The sequence below is a fragment of the Hyperolius riggenbachi genome, chromosome 1, assembly GCF_040937935.1.
Source record: "Hyperolius riggenbachi isolate aHypRig1 chromosome 1, aHypRig1.pri, whole genome shotgun sequence".
NCBI classification, from domain to species: domain Eukaryota; kingdom Metazoa; phylum Chordata; class Amphibia; order Anura; family Hyperoliidae; genus Hyperolius; species Hyperolius riggenbachi.
In genome coordinates this window covers 317,500,982-317,524,615 of record NC_090646.1, presented here as the reverse complement: position 1 = coordinate 317,524,615, position 23,634 = coordinate 317,500,982, and the positions used below count along the sequence as shown (strand labels likewise).

General features: G+C 45.4%; 1 protein-coding gene and 1 non-coding gene across 2 annotated transcripts in view; both read right to left on the bottom strand.

Annotated features, from left to right (window-relative positions):
• The window catches only part of LOC137514739 (hepatoma-derived growth factor-related protein 2-like), a 659,630-nt gene that overhangs the window by 64,521 nt on the left and 571,475 nt on the right, over positions 1–23,634 (bottom strand). The gene's annotated exons all lie outside the window — the stretch shown is intronic.
• On the bottom strand, positions 4,961–5,034 carry TRNAK-UUU (transfer RNA lysine (anticodon UUU)). Its single transcript has one exon. It is a non-coding gene; the product is annotated as a tRNA-Lys (tRNA).

Genomic DNA, 23,634 nt, shown 5'->3' with positions numbered 1-23,634 from the left:
CACAGCCTTTTCCATTGCCCCCTGCTGGACTGGACACCGAAGAGAGCCCGTTACCCTGAAAGATCTTGGAGGAACTTGCGTAAATTGAGTTTTGTAACCATGTTTGATGGTTCTGCAGATGTATTTGTTGTTTGGTACCTTCTACCATGCCGGAAAGAATTTTTTTAGCCTGCCCCCCCACCTGAGTATAGTCATTGTTCTGACTGTGATTTGGAGGGGTTGTCTGAGGGTTTGGGGTTGAAGAGGAAACCTTTTGTTTTTTCTTTTGTGTTTTGCCATTTCTTGCCAGAATCAGTATTCTGACTCCTCCTAGGGGCCTGAAACTTCTTTTTTTTCTCTTACCCGCTGTAAAAACTTTTTTCCGTTCTCCTGCTCTTTCGAGTACAGTCTCTAAAGCAGAGGCAATTGGCAATTTCCCTTCAAACGGGAGGGCACAAAGTCTTAGTTTTGTGACACTATCCACATCCCAATTTTTTAGCCACAGGAATCTCCTGACAGAGTTAATTAGTGCTAGACTGCGGGCAGAAATTCTGACCGCTACGCTAGATGCGTCCGCAAGAGATTTTGCAGAAAGTTTCAATGTCGCTACCGACTGAGAAATATTCTGAGGCTGAGAACCACTCTTCAAAAGTGATTGCAATTCCTGCAACCAAATGATCGAGCACCGAGCAGTACAAGTCGCTGCTAAATTTGGTGCACATGAGGCAGAAACCGCTTCCCATGATTTCTTAAGAAGAGCTTCCATTTTTCTGTCAGATAGATCTCTGAGAGCACCTGTGTCTTAAAATGGGATGGGTGCATCTTTGGATAATTTTGAAATGGCTACGTCTAGTATTGGACATTTTGACCATTTAGACTGTTCCTCTTCATTGAATGGATAGCGTCTTTTAAACGCTTTGTTAATTACCAGCTTTTTATCTGGTTCCTTCCACTCTGTTTCCATGAAGTCACGCATGGTTTTGTGAACCAGAAACACTAACCCTTTAGACACTAAATGTTCCGAATACATCTCATCTTCAACTGTAGAGGGTTTCGGAAAATCAGACTGAATATTAAGAGCGAAATAAATAAATTCCAATAATTCATCTGATTGTTCAGGGAGTAACTTAAATTTACCCCTAGAGGAGCACCTAGGTGGCTTGTCTTCCTGGCCAGAAGACCCCCCAGCTGGCTCTGCTTCCTCCGAAGAGGACCCAAAAACCTTGGCTGTTGAAATGGCCTTGGTAAGTCAGCATCCTCATCTTGCTGACTCTGATGGTAAAGCAGTGGAAACATTTGCATTAATTTTTCAGATAACTGATCCTGAAAATTTGAAAGCATGTCTCCCCCTTCATGCTTCACCACAGACAAAATGCAAGCATTACATAAGGGTTTTGGTTAGGAAACAGCAAGTTTTTTTACAACAGATCCCACAGGTTCTGGATTCAGATTCATCCACAGAAGAAGCAGGTCTTGGGTTCTGCAAAAGAACAGAACCACCATAAGTGAGCTGCCACAAACTTGCCCTATCCCCTGCCAGTATCAAGTGCTTACCTGGCTTGTACTAGCTTGTGTGGCTGGCCCCGTGGCCTGAGAGGAGGAAAGCTCCATGGTGGCAGAGGTAGCGGCGGATCCTTCCAGCAGCGTCAGTCTAGGACTGCTATAGCTGCTATTCTCTCGAACAAGTGTCTATTCAAATAAACGCCGCACAGTGCGGCGTCCCACGTGCAGTCTGGTCCGCCCCCAGTTGGTGGAAGAGCCGGGATCAATGACTTCCACCCGATGCCGTCATGATGGGATGCACAGCCGCCCTGGAACGCATGCGTGTGCCGCAACAGGCGGAGAAACTTCCACATCCACTAAGTGGAGCGGAGTTCCGTGCTTAGGGGAGCGCTGCACCCGACCGAGAGGGATGCTAACCAGGAAGCTATAGCACTCCCCTGGACTCACCCTCTGGCCCCGGCAGCCCAGAAAACTCCATCTGTCGTTCCCGGGGACAGGAAGAACACTGAAGGTAGGCGGTGGGAGGTGGCTATTTAAACATTGTCTGTTCTTCCTGTCCCAGGGATGGGCAGTCCAGTCTCCTGGTGGACCTGTCGTGGAGTCAAGTGGAATCAACAGTTCTTTCGATAATTCTATACTGGCCGCACAGACTATGGTTCCCACTTCTTCTCCAATTATCTCAGACGGAGCCAATGTTTCTCTCGGTCTCTATGAAACGGTTGTCTCAGAGCCGTTGTTGTCTCAACCAGCACCTCACAAATCTTGTCTGGTGGCCTGTATATTTAAGGGTAGAAGTTAACTAAGTTGGGATGTTCTAAGACAGCAAGGAAAGTATGAACAAATGTGGTATGCCAGAAAGTCTGGAATAGGTTCACAACTTTGTTTCTACAGACAATTTTAATCCATTCTCCCCATCAGTAAATAATATTTTAGACGTTCTTCAGGCAGGATTTGAGCTTGGTTTTAGCTACAATACCTTGAAGGTCCAGGTGACCGCACTGTTCTCATTTTCTGGAGACAAGTGTGCCTTAAATCTTTTGCAGCAATTCTTAAAGGCAGCTCTTAAAATGAAACCTCCTAGAAGAAATGTATATCCCAAATGGAATTTAATGTTGCTGTTGGATTTGCTTAGTTTTCCTCCTTTTCATCCATGTCTGTCTGTGATGAATTTGACATATAAAGTAGCGTTTCTCATGTCAATATCTGCTAGAAGAGTGTCAGAATTGCATGCTCTAGGTTGCAAAGATCTAAGCTTTTATCATGATCAAGTTACCCTAACACCAGTGATGAACTTTTTACTCAAAGCGGTATCAGTGTTCTCCCTAGATAATGATTGTCTTTAAAGCGGAACTGTAGATATAAAATAAACACATTGTTTCACTTACCTGGGGCTTCCCCAAGCCCCCAGCAGCTGTCCTGTCCCGCGCCGAATCTCCACGAGTCTCCGGACCCCCGGCGCCGCTCGGTCCCATACCTTGACTTGTAAGTCGAGGCCAGCGTCGAGGCCAGAGAAGCCCTGCCAAGCGTATCCTTTCTTCGCGTTCCCTTCTGCAATAGCGGGGAACGCAAAGAAAGGATAGGCTTGGCCAGAGCCGCGCAGGCACAGTGGCCCGGCGGCGAAACCGAAAGTAGCTGGCCGCAGGAGAACAGAGGCTCGTTGAGAAGCGGACAGGACGGCTGCTGGGGGCTTGGGGAAGCCCCAGGTAAGTGAAACTGTGTTTATTTTATATCTATAGTTCAACTTTATCAGAGAAGAGGTTAAAGCCAATCTGTCTCTAATACATCCTCTGAACATGGCGTGCTCTTTGAAACATTCTGTGATCTGCGGATCTCTTTTTAGACAGTCAAATCATCTTCTGTTCCTTCTGGTTACAGAAAAGGTTAAGAAGCATCTTACAGGATGTTAGCTGCTTGGATTCGGAAATTAATCTGCTGTGTGTGTTTAAGGCTAAGGTCTGTCTGGTCAGACATTAGCTCTTTCAACCAGAAGTATAAATTCGTTGTGAGCATTTCTTGCCAGTGTGTCTACAGCCACAATCTTTAAAGCTGCAGGATGGTCCTCGACATATACTTTTGTTGAATATTAGAGATGACCCTTCAGTCCTTAGCTCTTCAAATGTAGAGATGGCCCGAACCTCCGATTTTAGTTTCGCGAACCTCCGGAAACATTCGCAAACTTGGGAAGGTTCGCGAACCGCGATAGACTTTAATGGGGAGGCGAACTTGAAAAATTAGAAAAACTTATGCTGGCCAGAAAAGTGATGGAAAAGATGTTTCAAGGCATCTAACACCTGGGGGGAGACATGGTTGACTGGGATAGACATCAAAAGTCCCGGAAAAAAATTAGTTTTCACGCAAAGCAGTGTTTTAAGGGCAGAAATCACATTTAATGCTAAATTGCCGACCTAAACTACTGCATGTGTAATCCTTCCTCCCTTCCTCCTCCCTCTCCCTCTGATTTTGTCTTCCAGGGATTTGTAGGCTGTCAAAAGCAAGCACACATTGGCCAGGAATTGAACCCAGGTCAACTGCTTGGAAGGCAGCAATGCTCACCGCTATACCACCATTGGCCGAGAATCGAACCCAGGTCAACTAACATCACAGGGTGAAGCCAGCCATTTCACTCATTTCTTCAACTACAAGAAAGGCCCAGGAGTAGTCTGAGGAAGGCGTGGACTTACGCCGAAACCGGTAGTAACGTCAGACGGCAGAGGCTGTGCACCGCTCGCCCCGGACGGACGCTCTCTCGCTTTCCAGCTGCACCACCAGCCCCGGCTAGGCTACGTTTGGTTTGAGGCAACCCACTGGAGGAGTCACGGGCACGGCATTAGCACATATCACTAAATGTGAGTGTAATAAGTTTTTATTTGTTGCTTAATAGCATACCTCATTTAATGCACTACGGAGCGCTCTCTGTCTCTTCCCTACCCAGGAGTAGTCTTAGCTACCGTAATATCTATGTTACGGCAGGGCCCTTATTACACTTAGAGCTATGGAAACCGTTTTGCCCATGCGATAAAGCGAGGTGCAAAAATGAAATCATGCTTAGCAGAGGATGGTTTCAATCCATCAACCTCTGGGTTATGGGCCCAGCACACTTCCGCTGTAGTCTGCTTACATTTGAATACAATCTTCAAGTTTAAGAAGGGTACATTAGTTCCCTTCACAAAACACAAAAGGCAAGGCCGTCCCTGGGTGGGTTTGAACCACCAACCTTTCGGTTAACAGCCAAATGCACTAACCGATTGTGCTACAGACACTGTGTATGTAGTTACTGCTAAATGGCTATCTGGGGTTCTCTTCGGACAACTGTTGAACAATAAAGGCAAGGCCGTCCCTGGGTGGGCTTGAACCACCAACCTTTCGGTTAACAGCCAAATGCACTAACTGATTGTGCCACAGACACTGTGCATGTAGTTGCTGCTAAATGGCTATCTGGGGTTCTCTTCGGACAACTGTTGAACACAAAAGGCAAGGCCGTCCCTGGGTGGGCTTGATCCACCAACCTTTCGGTTAAAAGCCAAATGCACTAACCGATTGTGCCACAGACACTGTGTATGCAGTTGCTGCTAAATTATTTTATGGGGATGTATGTGTGTCTTTTGGAGGGAGGAAGTAAGTCTGGTCCAAGAAGTTTAACACCACTTTTTCCTACAACGAAGCATTCACTGTATGGCAGCAGAGTGGTGCAGCAGAAGTGTGCTGGGCCCATAACCCAGAGGTTGATGGATTGAAACCATCCTCTGCTAGGTGTACTTTGTTTTTTACACCTTGCTTTACCACATGGGCCAATCGGCGGCCATAACCCTGCATTTTAAAGCGGAATATAACCCTGCATTTCAACTTTGCTCTAAAACATTATTTACAGTATATTATATGCAACCAGCATTTTTTTTTTACTAGACCAGCATTGGAAGGGTTACACAGGGCTTTAAAGTCCCTAGAGATTTCTGCACACGCATCCGAAGTTGAGTTAGATACTTTTTGTTTACAAATATGTATCTAAGTGTTTATTGTGACTCATCTCTCTCAGTTGGAGGACAGCCAAAGAGTGTGTAACATTTCTAAATATATACATATAACTAAATAGAATGTAACTATCTGAACGTCTGCACGGAACTTAAAACCTCTGTGTTTAACCCTTCCAATGCTGGTCTAGTAAAAAAAAAAATGCTTTTTGCATATAATATGCTGTAAATAATGTTTTAGAGCAAAGTTGAAATGCAGGGTTATATTCCGCTTTAAGAGAAAGTGTCATTAGGGCCTTGGTGTAAAATAGATTGTAGAGTAACTATTTCAACTAATGTACCCTTCTTAAACTTGAAGATTGTATACAAATGTAAGCAGACTGCAGAGTGGCGCAGCGGAAGTGTGCTGGGCCCATAACCCAGAGGTTGATGGATTGAAACCATCCCCTGCTAGGCATGATTTCGTTTTTGCACCTCGCTTTATTGCATGGGCAAAACGGTTTCCATAGCTCTGTAAGAGAAAGTGTAATAAGGGCCCTGCCGTAACATAGATATTACTGTAGCTAAGACTACTGCTTAGTCCTGGGCCTTTCTTGTAGTTGAAGAGATGAGTGAAATGGCTGGCTTCAGTCTGTAATGTTAGTTGACCTGGGTTCGATTCCCGGCCAATGGTGGTATAGTGGTGAGCATAGCTGCCTTCCAAGCAGTTGACCTGGGTTCGATTCCTGGCCAATGTATGTGAGCTTGCTTTTGACAGCCTACAAATCCCTGGAAGACAAAATCAGAGAGAGAGAGAGAGAGGGAGGAAGGAGGGAGAGGTAGGAAAGTAAAAAAAAAAACCCACAAGAACAAGATTAGCTCTCAAAAGAGCTGTTGTGGGGTGCTATTTTAGGAATAACAATCAGCCTGGAGCAAGCTAACAAGTTTACAAGAGCCTAACTAATCTTTCCCTATGAGAGTCTGCCAGCAGCTTTCCCTTCATTAATTACTACAGGGACACGAACGACTATAATGGCCGGCGCTGCCTGCCTTATATAAGGGGTGGGGTGGCTGCAGGAGATAGTGGAGCCTGATTGACTACAGCGGGCCTGCTGACTGTGATGTAGAGGGTCAAAGTTGACCCTAATGGTGCACTATGGGGGCGAATCGAACTTCTGGAAAAGTTGAACCACCCAAAATTTGCCTGGAACCGTGCGCCGGCGAACCGTTCGGGCCATCTCTATATGTGGGAAAATCAATTTCTGATCCTACTAATGTTAAAAAATAGTGTTACTTTACCCTCCCTGTTTGTTCTTGCTAGTTAAATCCCATAGTATGCTGCCATGGAAGCACCAGGGAAACATGAAAATTAATACTTACCTATCGGAAATTTTCCTTTCTTGGTGCATTTCCATGGCAGCATACGAACCCACCCTCCAAACCTGGAGGACTATAGTTACTAGAACACTGGTGAGTGATACGCTCAACAAATTTATAGTTATGGTGTCCAATAGGGTTTAGGGGCGGGGCCAGAACCATAGTATGCTGCCATGGAAATGCACCAGGAAAGGAAAACATGAGTGGGACGGAGGGCGCACGAGTAGCGATCTCAGTATGATAATGTATGTATGTGTATGTTTCTGGTGAAACCTTTAGGTGCCCGTTTAGCAAATGTTATATCATTTACAGGTCCTTCTCCTCAAAAAATTAGCATATTGTGATAAAGTTCATTATTTTCTGTAATATACTGATAAACATTAGACTTTCATATATTTTAGATTCATTACACACAACTGAAGTAGTTCAAGCCTTTTATTGTTTTAATATTGATGATTTTGGCATACAGCTCATGAAAACCCCCAAATTCCTATCTCAAAAAATTAGCATATTTCATCCGACTAATAAAAGAAAAGTGTTTTTAAAACAAAAAAAGGCAACCTTCCAATAATTATGTTCAGTTATGCACTCAATACTTGGTCGGGAATCCTTTTGCAGAAATGACTGCTTCAATGCTGCGTGGCATGGAGGCAATCAGCCTGTGGCACTGCTCAGGCATTATGAAGGCTCAGGATGCTTCAATAGCAGCCTTAAGCTCATCCAGAATGTTGGGTCTTGCGTCTCTCAACTTTCTCTCCACAATATCCCACAGATTCTCTATGGGATTCAGGTCAGGAGAGTTGGCAGGCCAATTGAGCACAGCAATACCATGGTCAGTAAACCATTTACCAGTGGTTTTGGCACTGTGAGCATGTGCCAGGTCGTGCTGAAAAATGAAATCTTCATCTCCATAAAGCTTTTCAGCAGATGGAAGCATGAAGTGCTCCAAGATGGCTCGCTAGCTGCATTGACCCTGCCCTTAATAAAACACAGTGGACCAACACCAGCAGCTGACATGGCACCCCAGACCATCACTGACTGTGGGTAATTGACACTGGACTTCAGGCATTTTGGCATTTCCCTCTCCCCAGTGTTCCTCCAGACTCTGGCACCTTGATTTCCAAATGGAATGCAAAAGTTGCTTTCATCCGAAAAAAGTACTTTGGACCACTGAGCAACAGTCCAGTGCTGCTTCTCTGTAGCCCAGGTCAGGCGCTCTGCCGTTGTTTCTGGTTCAAAAGTGGCTTGACCTGGGGAATGCGGCACCTGTAGCCCATTTCCTGCACACGCCTGTACACGGTGGCTCTGGATGTTTCTACTCCAGACTTAGTCCACTGCTTCCGCAGGTCCCCCAAGGTCTGGAATCGGTCCTTCTCCACAATCTCCCTCAGGGTCCAGTCACCTCTTCTCGTTGTGCAGCGTTTTCTGCCACACTTTTTCCTTCCCACAGACTTCCCACTGTGGTGCCTTGATACAGCACTCTGGGAACAGCCTATTCGTTCAGCAATGTATTTCTGTGTCTTACCCTCTTGCTTGAGGGTGTCAATGATGGCCTTCTGGACAGCAGTCAGGTCGGCAGTCTTACCCATGATTGCGGTTTTGAGTAATGAACCAGACTGGGAGTTTTTAAAAGCCTCAGGAATCTTTTGCAGGTGTTTAGAGTTAATTAGTTGATTCGGATGATTAGGTTAATAGCTCGTTTAGAGAACCTTTTCATGATATGCTAATTTTTTGAGATAGGAATTTTGGGTTTTCATGAGCTGTATGCCAAAATCATCAATATTAAAACAATAAAAGGCTTGAACTACTTCAGTTGTGTGTAATGAATCTAAAATATATAAAAGTCTAATGTTTATCAGTACATTACAGAAAATAATGAACTTTATCACAATATGCTAACCTGTAGATTCCTTTGCTGTTACGCTCTGAGCTTTTAGAATCTGTATTGAGCCTAATGTTATGATCTGATGGATACTGAGGCTTTTGGTTGTTGATATGTTCATCTTCAGATATTTGACTCAAATTACTCTGCTGTGATTTTCTGTTCATGTCACGATTTCTTCAATAAAAATGTATTGAAATGAAAACATTTGCAGAATGCACAGCTTTCAATTCAGGCACCAATACAGCTGATTAAGTGGGAGATTGTGCAGGTAGGCAAATCTAGGAGCAAACTGGTACTTTAACCACTTTTCCCCCAGCCGTATGGATATCTCCATCCCTTTTTCCATCCTTTCACCACCAGGGACGGAGATATCCGTACTTCCCGCGCTCCCGCTCGCTCGTGCGCGCACTCCCGCTCGCATGCACGCCGCCGCCCGCTCACCCGGAGATCAATGAACGGGAAAAACCATTCCCATTAGTTGATCTAAGCCCCGCAATGATCCGCTGCTTCTATGAGAAGCAGCGCGATCATTGTGGAAAAAAAAAAGTTTCCCAGCCTCATAGCACTTCCTGCAAGCGTCCTTCCGGATGCTTGCAGGTCGCATAAACAAAAAGTTACTGTGGTCATCTTGTGGCCAAATAGTAAAACTACACCCTAAAGCATTTTTTACTTACTTACTCACAAAAAATTAACTCATTACCTCCCACACTCCCCAATTTTTTTTTTTTGTAATTAAAAAAAAAATTACAATTAAAAAAAATACATAAATAGTTACCTTAGGGATTGAACTTTCTAAATATTTATGTCAAGAGGGTATAACACTGTTACTTTATAAACTATAGGCTTGTAATTAGGGATGGACGCAAAACTGAAAAAAATGCACCTTTATTTCCAAATAAAATATTGGCGCCAAACATTGTGATAGGGACATAATTTAACCACTTGAGGACCTAGGGCTTTCTACCCCTTAAGGACCGGCCACTTTTTTTCCATTCAGACCACTGCAGCTTTCACGGTTTATTGCTCGCTCATACAACCTACCACCTAAATGAATTTTGGCTCCTTTTCTTGTCACTAATAAAGCTTTCTTTTGGTGCTATTTGATTGCTCCTGCGATTTTTACTTTTTATTATATTCAGCAAAAAAGACATGAATTTTGGCAAAAAAAATGATTTTTTTAACTTTCTGTGCTGACAGTTTTCAAATAAAGTAAAATTTCTGTATACATGCAGCGCGAAAAATGTGGACAAACATGTTTTGGATAAAAAAAAACCCATTCAGCGTATATTTATTGGTTTGGGTAAAAGTTATGGCGTTTACAAACTATGGTGCAAAAAGTGAATTTTCCCATTTTCAAGCATCTATGACTTTTCTGACCCCCTATCATGTTTCATGAGGGGCTAGAATTCCAGGATAGTATAAATACCCCCCAAATTACCCAATTTTGGAAAGAAGACATCCCAAAGTATTCACTGAGAGGCATAGTGAGTTCATAGAAGATATTATTTTTTGTCACAAGTAAGCGGAAAATGACACTTTGTGAGAAAAAAAAAAAAAAAAAAAAGTTTCCATTTCTTCTAACTTGCACCAAAAAAAAATGAAATCTGCCACAGAGTCTTTTTCACTGACCAGCCTCAGAGTCACCATGCCCCTCTCTGAATACCTTGAAGGGTCTACTTTCCAAAATGGGGTCATTTGTGGGGTGTGTTTACTGTCCTGACATTTTGGGGGGTGCTAAATTGTAAGCACCCCTGTAAAGCCTAAAGGTGCTCATTGGACTTTGGACCCCTTAGCGCAGTTAGGCTGCAAAAAAGTGCCACACATGTGGTATTGCCGTACTCAGGAGAAGTAGTATAATGTGTTTTGGGGTGTATTTTTACACATACCCATGCTGGGTGGGAGAAATATCTCTGTAAATGACAATTTGTTAATTTTTTTTACACATAATTGTCCATTTACAGAGGTATTTCTCCCACCCAGCATGGGTATGTGTAAAAATACACCCCAAAACACATTGTACTACTTCTCCCGAGTACAGCGATACCACATGTGTGGCACTTTTTTGCACCCTAACTGCGCTAAAGGGCCCAAAGTCCAATGAGTACCTTTAGGATTTCACAGGTCATTTTGCGGAATTTGATTTCCAGACTACTCCTCACGGTTTAGGGCCCCTAAAATGCCAGGGCAGTATAGGAACCCCACAAATGACCCCATTTTAGAAAGAAGACACCCCAAGGTATTCCGTTAGGAGTATGGTGAGTTCATAGAAGATTTTATTTTTTGTCACAAGTTAGCGGAAAATTGATTTTTATTGTTTTTTTCACAAAGTGTCATTTTCCACTAACTTGTGACAAAAAATAAAATCTGCTATGAACTCACCATACTCCTAACGGAATACCTTGGGGTGTCTTCTTTCTAAAATGGGGTCATTTGTGGGGTTCCTATACTGCCCTGGCATTTTAGGGGCCCTAAACCGTGAGGAGTAGTCTGGAAATCAAATTCCGCAAAATGACCTGTGAAATCCTAAAGGTACTCATTGGACTTTGGGCCCTTTAGCGCAGTTAGGGTGCAAAAAAGTGCCACACGTGGTATCGCCGTACTCGGGAGAAGTAGTACAATGTGTTTTGGGGTGTATTTTTACACATACCCATGCTGGGTGGGAGAAATACCTCTGTAAATGACAATCTTTTGATTTTTTTACACAAAAATTGTCCATTTACAGAGGTATTTCTCCCACCCAGCATGGGTATGTGTAAAAATACACCCCAAAACACATTGTACTACTTCTCCCGAGTACGGCGATACCACATGTGTGGCACTTTTTTGAACCCTAACTGCGCTAAGGGGCCCAGAGTCCAATGAGTACCTTTAGGCTTTACAGGGGTGCTCACAATTTAGCACCCCGCCCACTTGCCAGGACAGTTAACAAACCCCACAAATGACCCCATTTTGGAAAGAATACACAACAAGGTATTCCATGAGGGTAATGGTGAGGTCATTGAAAATCTTATTTTTTGTCACAAGTAAACAGAAAATTACACTTTGTTAGAAAAAAAAAAAAAAAATTCTGCTAACTTGTGACAAAAACTAAAATCTTTTATGAACTCACCGTGCACCTCACATAATACTTTAGGGTGTCCTCTTTCCAAAATGGGGTCATTTGTGAAGTCTGTCCTGGCATTTTAGGGTCTCTGCAATCATTACATGTATGGCCAGTATTAGGAGTTTCTGCTATACTCCTTATATTGGGTATACGGGTAATGCACTCTGGGCTGAAAGGAAAAATGAACGGCAAACATACCTTGCTCCACATCAATGGCAGATCTTCCTCCACATCAATGGCAGTGATAACCTCAGGAGAGAGACACCCCGTGCCACCCTGCACTCAGGGTGAGCCACCAACTTATGTGACTGGGCCTCAGAACTTTAGTATACAGCATTATGCCTGTAGGATACAGCAATATGCCTGCCAATAGAGATGACTCTGTGTGGCATTAAAGCATCATCATAGGCCCAAATCACATATAAACCTGGGGGTGTCCACACTCAAGGGAAATTCAAACATGCCGTCTTATATCGCCAACCCAGGACAGATCAGCAATATCAAGCATGGAAACCGATCCTTCTTGCCACTTTTATGCTTACCCGTTTGGTTTTCAAGCTTACCTCTCCTCTCCCTGCGACAATGTGCGAAAGACCACTGAGTGTGTGCCTACTCCTGTGTCTGGAGTTCCCTAGGTTCTAATAGTGTACCTGCTCATGGTACCTCTCAAAACACGGCCCTACACATAGGCCAGGCTGGTCAGGACAGTGGGGACAATAATAAACGGTGTCAGTCCTTGTTCCAGCCCTGCTGCAGACACGGCAACGTTTTCTTCGGATGCGTTGACCTGGGGCACACGGAAGCTGATAGGCGTAATGCCTTCCATGCAGTCGGCTAGTTGCATCTGGGGGGGGGGGGGGGGGGGCTGGCACCTCCTGGATACAGGATGTCCAGAACGATCTGTTCCTGAAATTGAAGGAAAGATCCAGTTCTCCCAGCCTTACTGTAGAGAACAAAGCTGTTGTAAACTGCCAATTGAATCAGATAAAAAGACACTTTCTTATACCAGCGTCTTGTTTTCCGGGAAATTAAATAGGGCGCTAACCTCTGGTCATTGAAGTCCACCCCTCCCATGTTGACATTATATTCGTGGACGACAAGGGGCTTTTCAATGACCTTAGTTGCCCGTTGAATTTGGACTGTCGTGTCTGTGTGAATGGTGGACAGAAAGTAAACGTCCCTCTTGTCCCTCCATTTCACCGCGAGCAGGTCTTCAGTACGCAAGGCGGCCCTCTGCCCCCGTTGAAGTCTGGTGGTAACGAGCCGTTGGGGGATGCCCTGGCGACTAGGCCGCGCAGTGCCACAGCATCGGATTCCTTCTAACTTTAAGTGCTGAAAGAGGGCCACACTTGTGTAATAATTGTCCACAAAAAGATGGTACCCCTTCTGGAACAAGGGTGACACCAAGTCCCACACAACCTTTCCACTGCTCCCCAGGTAGTCAGGGCATCCGACCGGCTCCAATTTTGAGTCTTTTCCCTCATAGACCCTAAAACGACATGTATAGCCTGTGGCCCTTTCACAGAGCTTATACAGTTTCACCCCATACCGGGCGCGCTTGCTTGGGATGTACTGTTTGATGCCAAGGCGCCCGGTAAAGCGTAAGAGGGACTCGTCTACGCAGATGTTCTGTTCAGGGATATAAGCATCTGCAAATGTTGATGACAGGTGGTCTATGAGGGGCCGAATTTTGTGGAGCCGGTCATAAGCAGGGTGGCCCTTTTCATGACAGGTTTTGTCGTCGTTGAAGTGCAGGAAGCGCAGGATGGACTCAAATCGTGTCCTGGACATGGCAGCAGGGTACAAGGGAACATGATTTACTGGGTTCGTAGACCAATACGACCGCAGTACATTCTGTTTCATTAGTCCCAAGTGAAGGATAAGGGCCAAAAAGATTTTAATGTCGGAAACTTGGACTGGTTTCCACCCGAAAGGCTGGGCATACATGCTCTCCGGGTGCTCGGTGATGAATTGTGTGGCTTTACGGTTGGTCTCAACCACAATTAAGTCCAGGAGAACCTGGGTGATGAACAGCTGCAAAAAGTCTAGGGCCGTTCCTAGATGAGCTGTCGCCACCTGGACTCCAGACTGGGCGGTGAAAGGGGCACTACGGGTGCGGCAGAATCAGGGGATTGCCAATCTGGTTGTGCCAGCACCTCTGGGAGTCTATGGGTACTACGGGCCCGTCTTCTTATTGGTGGCTGCGATGGGGGTACTACTGCACTTGCCACCGTACCAGTTTCAACTTCCATGCTGACGCTCACCACTTCGCCAGGGTCTACGGAAGCACTGGCACTAAGTCCAGGAGATGCTGCGCTGCTGGTGCCTGCCTCACCAAGAAAACTATCATCAGCGCTAGCACCACCCTGCTGCCCTTGAGGCGGATCCTGCGCCACCTGCGGTCTAACGACTTGGGGTCTGGAACGCCTGGCTCTAGCCGGGACCATAGCCTCGTCATCACTTTCGGTCAAGGAACCACTGCTTTCTACAGGTTCAAATTCGGACCCGGAAGATTCGACGGATGATTCTTCCCAAAAGAACTCATCCGACTGGTCCATGTACCTGTACACCTCGTCATCGGAAAGCCCCCTTCTTGCCATTGTGGATTACTAAATTTATGGGGGTTTCCTCCGAGACTACCCAGAAAAAAAGAGCACCTACCTAGCAAAAAGGGAGTATTTGAGAGGTATTGGGGTTGGTGGGAAGTGGGGTCTCAGAGGCAATCAAACAATCACGGGACAATCAAATACAATTACAGCACAATCGAATCCAATCACAGCACAATCAAATTTGATGCACTCGGAAGGTGATGGGGGGAGGGAGGGATTGGGTGTGGCGGGAAGTGGGGTCTCAGGCAATCAAACAATCACGGGGCAATCGAAGTCGATCACGGGACAATCAAATACAATTACAGCACAATCGACTCCAATCACAGCACAAGCAAATCTGATGCACTCGGAAGGTGGTGGTGGGGGGGAGGGTGGGGTTGGGTGTGGTGGGAAGTGGGGTCTCAGGCAATCAAACAATCACGGGGCAATCGAAGTCGATCACGGGACAATAAAATACAATTACAGCACAATCGACTCCAATCACAGCACAAGCAAATCTGATGCACTCGGAAGGTGGTGGTGGTGGGGGGGTGGGGTTGGGTGTGGTGGGGGGGAGGGTGGGGTTGGGTGTGGTGGGAAGTGGGGTCTCAGGCAATCAAACAATCACGGGGCAATCGAAGCCGATCACGGGACAATCAAATACAATTACAGCACAATCGAATACAAGCGCAGCACAATCGAATACAAGCGCAGCACAGTCAAATACAATGCACTGGACGGTGATTAGGGGGGGGGGGTCTGAGGGCGATTTGAGGGGGTGGGGGGTTGATCAGGAGCCTGCACGGGGCAGACTGAGTCCTGATCTGATGAGAGGCAGACACAGGGGGTTACTGATCGCAGATCAGTTAGTGATCGCTGGGGAGGACAGATGTAAACAAAGAGCAGGGGATGTAATCAGAAGGGGGGTATGAGGGCAATCGAGGGCCTGGGCAGGTGATCGGTTACCCCCGCGGGGCAGTTAGGGTCTGCTCTGATGGGTGGGGGTGCTAAGGGGTGATGGACAGGTGATAGACAGGTGATCAGAGGGGGATCAGGGGATAAGGTAGCTGTATACAGTATACAGGGGGGTAGTCTGGGATGGGGTCTGGGGGTGATCTAAAGGTAGGGGGGGGGGTCAGGGGTGATTAGGAGGCAGTTAGGGACCTAAACTAAAGGGCAGCGTCGCTAGTTAGTGGCAGGTGGGGGGGGGGTGGGGGTTTTGCAGGGGTGCAAGGGTGCTGGGCAGGGGTCTGCTGGGGTGATCAGGGGGGGTATGAGGCCTGGGGTGGGTGATCAGGGAGGCTGTGGGCAAAATCAAGCTGCGTGCAGTGAGACTTACAAGTGCTTCCTCCTCGCTGGTGGTCTCTGGAACAATGAGACCACGAGGCGAGGAGGAAGCACGTATAAGGCACTTTGTTTACCTAACAAAGTGCCTTATACACTCTGATTGGGCAATTATGCGGATTCCTCCGCTCGCCGGCTCTGCTAAGTGGCCGGCGAGCGGAGACAAAATGCCCGAGTAACGATCCCGGGCGGAGGATCGCGTCACGGATGACGCGATCGCTCCACCCATGCCCTTAGAAGGACCGCCGCCTCTGTGGGTGAGCCGGTCCTTCAGGGCTCCACTTCCCGGCCGCCTCTGTGCGTTAGGCGGTCGGGAAGTGGTTAAACAGTTTTATAACCGGGACAAATGGGCAAATACATTTCATGTGTTTTAATTACAGTAGCATGCATTATTTAAAAACTGTAATGGCCGAAAACTGAAAAATAATGATTTTTCCCACATTTTTTCCTATTTTCCCATTAAAACGGGGCTTGCTTGCGGGGGGCGGGGCCTGGCGGGCGCGCCGTTGTGTCTGCCTGCTCCGCTCCCCGCTCGCGTTGGCCCTGGGGTGGGGGCGGGAGATGCCGTGTCCTGCAGCCGGATTGGACGGCGGCCTGCACATAGACGCAACGCAGTCCACGAAGAGACACGCCTCCTGAAGAAGCCGGCAGAGTCCGGCGAAATCAATCGAGGACGCCGTCCTCCACCAGGAGGGTGTCTCCTCCATGCCTCCATGCCACTTAAACTGGGCCCCTGATCCTACTCTACACACCACCATCACCAGTGACTCGGCTAGTCTCTCCAGGCTCTGCTCCAATGGAACATACTGAAGCCTCATACCGGAGGATACAGTAAGAGCCCTCTGGGCACAGGCCTTACAAACCTATCTCAGCTGCCATTGTTTGCTCGCACAGAGACATTGCCAACATTGCTTGCATATGAATTGCTGCTATGCACTTCTTGCACTTCTTGCTTGATTGGCTGATCTGCACCTGTTGTGCTTTCACCGCTGCACAACTCTGATACATGTTGAACTACTGCCTGATGCACTTTTTTGCCAAGCTTTCTATGAGTTAACTTGCATGTGCTACACTGTGCTGCAACACAAGACTGTGCTTTGCCATGCTGATATACAATACTGAGGTGATCTTGTAGCCTGATGAGACGCTGAGAACTGCGTTTGCTCCATCGGATGGTTGTGTGCATGGACTATATTCACTGCAGGATTTCATGTGATATGAAGAAAGCTCTTATCCATGTTTGAGGAATGTTTTTGAATTAATTTTTCAAGTGGACTTTCCACAATATTCATAATCCCCCCTGGTGATGTATCCAGCAACATTTTTCAGACTAAGCAACCTGGCCGTTTCCACACTATATACCATCTATTAGGGCTGCGCAGCCAGAGCATTACATGTGCACATGATTTAGAAGGGTATTTGGTGACTAGGAAGGGGAGGTTTTTCGGGGATACCTGGGGGGAATGGGCATGGATGGGGAGGGTGATGGGCCATCATGGTGGAATTTTATTCTTGAAGTTTTAAAATAACAAGCAAGTTTTTGAAAAAAGTTTTGTACTTTTCTGAATAAGATTTGTTTGCATTCAATCAGGCCGTACTCCTCCTTTATTCTATCTCATAGTTTGTACAAGTGCTCATTAAAACATATTTAGAATAAAATAATTCTTGGCATAATGTCCCACCTAAAGAAAGCCTAATTGGTGGCGAAAAAAACAAGATATAGTTAATTTCATTGTGATAAGTAATGATAAAGTCATAGACGAATGAATGGAAGGAGCGCTGAAAGGTGAAAATTGCTCTGGTGCTCAAGGGGTAAAATCCCTCAGTTGTGAAGTGGTTAAAAACAGTAATAGCCAGCGCAAACTGTTCACATCTAGAAAAATGTGCTGCCAAATAAATGCTCACCGGCAGTCCAAAACTTGATCCAAAATCAGCACACAAGTCCTTCCAGTTGTATTCAAATAAATAATGTTCATCACTGAAGCTTCAGCACATAACACGTGCCCATCACCCAGGATAGTAGTAGGCTTACCAAAACACGAGTGACGGCAGTTATAGGTTGCATTGCGTATGTGTTTTTTTTCCAGTGGCTAACAGCTCTCAAATGAGCCTCCATCCTATCACTGTTCAATAATCCTCCAAGGTATGGTCCCAAAAGTATCCAAGGAAAAAAAAGCAATCTAAATGTAGTATTACTTTTTATAAAAACCTTTATTGTTTAAGTGACAAATAAAAAGCCTCCTGACGGGGATGTAGGCAGTCTCAATAAAATGTGGAAAAGTTCACATCCAGGGTCCGTGTGACATGGACCCTTTCACTATAACCAAAGTTATTTGTATCAGCGTTGGCAATGTCTCCTCCTCACCAGAAGGGTTTTGCTTTAGCTTCATCAGTGGTGTGAGAAGATACTGCAACCATAATGCTTTTATAACTTAATGTACAAATGCCAAATGGCATCCCAGGAGCTATGGACATGGTTCCGCCATCTCTCGTCAGTGTCCTGATGGCCGGAAGTAGAAGTCTCAGTTCCGCCATGTTAGTGTCAGGAAAAGGGAGCAGTCTAGCTCACTAGCTCAAACTCACCTCTCTGAGCCCAGACAGGAAGCTGAAGTTTGCAACCTGCCATTATGATATATTGCAGTGCCTTTCATTCTGCCCACAGGGTATGACTCATTCAATATGCACAGCCACACCTCTTTTAATATGGTTCAGGAACAAATTACATTCTTGATCTTTGAACTGCAACATAATTACTCTTGGTTTGAATAATAATTTTTCCTAGAAAAGACAGGATTTGCCATGAGCGCTAAATTTGCAGGCAGCATGGAAAATTTATTGGAGGAGATTTTCATAGATTTTCCTCAATTTACTCTAGTTTATTACCTGGATGCACTATATAGACAATAACTTTATTTTGAGGGGGGGGGGGGGGGGGGCGGCAATGACATTTTTTTTGTACAATTTGTTGAACACCTTGATGTTAATAATGACAGCTTAGCTTACACTTGCACAAATGAAGGATTGTTCACAGATACTTATTTTAAAATCACAGATAAAAATGGGTTCATCTCAATACAGATTTGTCACCACCCCAAGGGAATTAAATCTGTCACAAAGGACAATTCTGCAGACTGTATAAAAATGCTACCAATACAGACAAATTGTACAGTCAGTGGTTTTAATTAATAGATTTGCCAAAAGGGGATATGAAAGAAACAGAGATGAGAGATTCAGTGGGAAAACAAGATAGAGCAGTCTTGTTAAATATGACCAGGGACAGGCTTAAGAAAGGGTTGTAGGTCCCCTTTATTACGGACTTCAACCAATCCTATTAAAATATTGAAAATATTATAGGAAAACAATGGGGGTGCTTAAACTTGATCCAGTATTAGGCCCTAATATTCCAGTCAGAGGAAAGGTAGTTTTCAGGAGGGCACCTAACCCTAGGGACTTCCTGACAGCTAGCTATCAGGATTGACCACACAAAATGTAGGAGGCGGCACACGTGTAAGACAAGCTGCTCAAGGCTTTTCAAGGCTAGTCCCAATGTCCTGCATTAATGGAGAGTCAATAGTGATGGAAGAGTCCAGCGCTAAATAAAGCTAAAGCTAAAGATCCTGCATGCTCACAACTGAACAATAGTTACATTACCTGCTGCCGTGATATCCATATGGTAAGTAATGTGAAAAGTTTACTCACGGCCAGCAGGAATAAGTCTGGATCAGCACGGAAAATACCACACATGTGAAGAAAGTTTGCCGCCTGTTAGTTCCAAACATGGCAACCGAATATGTCAGTCCCTCTGCGCTCCATGCTGCGTTCCAAGGGCCATCGACTAGCTTCTTGGATGCAGAGGCGAGAGAATACAAAAACCAATAGTGCAGACTGCGCCCACAGTTGAAAGGCTGCGTAATACACATGTACACTTACTGGAAAGCTTCTTGTTTAATAGCACATCAAGGTTAATACAATTCCCAATCCGGATTTCGGCTGTTGCCTTCATCAGGGGATAATACATACAATGACGATCTTTCCTTTTATATACAAATAGCTCCTCCCCTTCCTCCGACAGTAAGGAGGGGGGAATGGACAAACCACTCTAATAGCATACAAATACTATGTAAAATTAATACAAAATTATGCAAATCATATAAATACTATGTAAAATCAATACAAAATTATGTAAAATCAATACAAAATTATGCAATGTTATAAAATGATACAATATTAAAATGATAAAATAATAAGTAAATTAGACCTTCACATATAGTTATCCAAACCAATACCACAATTCACAGCATATTAAGAACAAGGGGGCAAGTTACATCATTAATTTTCTAAAACAAGCCTCATTCATCCCTAATAAAACGGTTCAGGTTAATATGTGAATTTAACCCATATGGTTTCAAAGTATTCAGCTGGTGTATCCAATGGGTCTCCAGTTGCGAGAGGGGCTTAAAGAATACCCGAAGTGACATGTGACATGATGAGATAGACGTGTATGTACAGTGCCTAGCACACAGATAACTATGCTATGTTCCTTTTTTTCTTTCTCTGTCTGAAAGAGTTAAATATCAGGTATGTAAGTGGCTGACTCAGTTCTGACTCAGACAGTAAGGGACTACAGTGTGACCCTCAATGATAAGAAATTCCAACTATAAAACACGTTCCTAGCAGAAAATGGCTTCTGAGAGCAAGAAAGATAAAAAGGTGAATTTCTTATGAGTGAGGGTCACACTGTAGTCACTTCCTGTCTGAGTCAGAACTGAGTCAGCCACTCACATACCTGATATTTAATTATTTCAGGCAGCGAAAGAACAAAAGGAACACAGCATAGTTATTTGTGTGCTAGGCGCTGTACATACACATGTCTATCTCATCATGTCACATGTCACTTCGAGTATCCTTTAATAGTGCTGCCCCCTCTCTAATGTGGTTTGACCCGATCAATGGCAAAACACCTAATTCCATCTAGCGACCCACCATGCACAGATGAAAAGTGTTCTGGAACGCTATGAGATTTGTTCTCAGGATGCAAAATGTTGTATTTATTGTGAGAGAACGCGGAAAAGCCGCCGCATGTGCTGCTGAAGAGGCGGCTGTTTCCGCGTCCAATGCGGCGGTTTGCACGCAGTGATGTGCGGCTGGTAACAGGGCAGAACGCGGAAAAGCCGCCGCATGTTACGACAGTAAGGCGGCTGGTTCCGCGTCCAGCGCGGCAGTTTGCACGCAGCAGCGTGGGTCTGGTGTGGCTGGGTCTGTTAGTGCACACAGGCTTAGGAATACACGCGCGCGCGCTGAGAGGCAGAACTCTCATACTGGGCAAGGAGAGGTCAGCTGATCACGCCGATCAGCTGACTCCAGAGCAGTACGTGGAAGCACTCAGACCTTTGTCAGATCTCACAGTGTGTTTGAACCAGGAGTCCCTGGGAATTCACACTGAGCTAAAAACTTTGTGTTATTATTCTGTTTATGCTTAGACTAGTTCCAGGGTGTAGAGACCACGGACCTCACACCCAGATTAGGGAACTGTATTGTCAATCTGTGTTATACTCCAGACTAGTTCCAGGGTGCTGAGACCACGGACCTTGCACTCAGATTAGGGAACTGTATTGTCATCTGTATTATACTCCAGACTAGTTCCAGGGTGCTGAGAGCACGGACCTCGCACCTAAGACTAGGGAACTTGTACATATCACTCTGTTATACTTCAGACTAGTTCCGGGGTATAGAGACCAAGGACCTCACACACAGACTAGGCATTGTTTGATATCTGTTATGACTTATTGCTTTTCTGACTACTCTTCTGTCATCTGATTCGGTACCTCGCATATCTGATACTCTGTTGCCAAACCCTGCCAGCCTTGGATACCGAATCAGTCTTCTGTCTATGTACTTTATCTGACCGTGTGTTGCCGACCTGGCTTGCCCGACCTCGAGAGCTATCTCTCCCATTAAGAGATAGTCTCCAGATCAGTAGCGACATCCACCTTCAGGTGTCACTCACCTTCTGATCCTTCCGACCTCCAGCCTGACTCCATCCCTTGGGGAGCCTCAGGCTGCTGGAAGGCTCTGTGTTCTTCAGAGCAGTATTCCCTCACTGCTTATGATCACCTGCTCAGCATGTGCACTACTCAAAGTATTACTGTTACACCAAACACTCACATACCTTAGGTGTCCAGAGATTAGCAATATATCTGTATTATCGGTGATTCTGCAGATCATCAATAATCAGGTATATATCTGCATTCTTGGTGATACTGCAGATCACCAATAATCAGATTCTCTCTGCGTGCTGACACCAATCGTTACATTTATGTTCGGAAAATCTCTTTTTGGCTGCCCTGCTTGTGCGGGTCACATACTGTAGGCCACCCGGGCAGACAAGCACAGACAACTACCAATGTGCCACATGCAAGAAATTGATCAATCTCAAATGAATTCCCATACGCATGGTACACAAAATTAGTGACCCTAGGGGGCGCATGCGTGGCGCCGGAGTGAACACATGTGATCCTCTGCTGCTCCGATCTTCATCTGCCTTCTACAGCGAGATATAGCACTTTTTAGCGAACCAACAGCTCTACACCTTCCTGGTTTTCCCCCTAAACATGTCTAGAAGAGGAAAGGGGAAAGAAGAAAACAATTTGAAAACCCCAAAGGCTTCTACGAAACTTCAGGCTCCAGCCTCTAAACGCCCCTCCCGAGTCACGATGGCCGAGGGAGCTCCGCAGATGCCATGGAGCAACATGTCCACTTCGGACAGGCAATCCCCTTCGACCTCGTCTCCGCCAAGGGAGCTTGTCCTGACACCTACACTTGCCCCGAATCAAGATGAACTCATAGCTAACATCCAGACGGTGTTCAGACTCAAATTGCAGGAGGCAGTCAGAGACATCACCGCGGAGATCCGAGACCTGGGAGAGGCGGGGTGGACGCTCTAGAAAAACAAATTAGCGTTCACACATGGTGGAGAAAACTATGTGTATCGCACACTTGAAGAGGGCCGAAGACACTTGGAAGTCGCCGGATACCGTTGAAACCCATGCCCACCGTTCCACTATCGCAACACCCGCCATGACCGGCAAGGATCTGGTCAGCAAGACGTACCCGCCAAAGATCTGCACAAGATCCTACACCCTGAGGACTACTAAAGCTTATTTCTATATATCAGTGTCAGGGCGCCTTCGGGTCGACACTTCACTGAAATTTCTCCCTTTTTGGGAGACCTCCTGACTACTACCTACAACGCGGCATCATGATCCGCCATTGAACACCGCTTTCTTAAGGTTCCGTGAGTACTGTTGATTTTACACACTCCATATGGCCCCATACACTAAACTGCTCAGCCCGTAATGGTTCTCATTATTCGCATTGAAATACTGAGTACCGGCCTTCCCATATGCAACATTTACAAACATATTCACGCCTGCCCATGCTATTCTCTCATAACCTCTGCCGAGACTGCCGCATAAGGTTTCTATTATTATTAACTGGTTAGTCCACTCCATTGGAAAATGCTACCTATAAATATGAGCATAGACATCAGACATTTCATCAAGGGACACGGTCAACCTAGTTGAAATATCTTTGAAGACCTCATTCAATGTGCTATTATTAGATCATCGCACCACTGGAACTTTAAACTCCATGATCCTTCCTAACATCACTTTTTGCAGACAGAGAATACCCCGAAAAACTCTGGTTTTCCCTCTTATATTTAATCACAGAAGACCATATATGCCTTTTTCATATATGCATAATACTTTGGGGCCCTCCTAGTTCGTAATTTCCCCACAATGAACACATCCTGTTATCTTTAACCAAAATTTTCCTTGTAGGAGTTAATGCTACTTAATGTTAGCCACTAGATGGCGCTGTTGGTTCACACAAATTTATCTTTTGAAT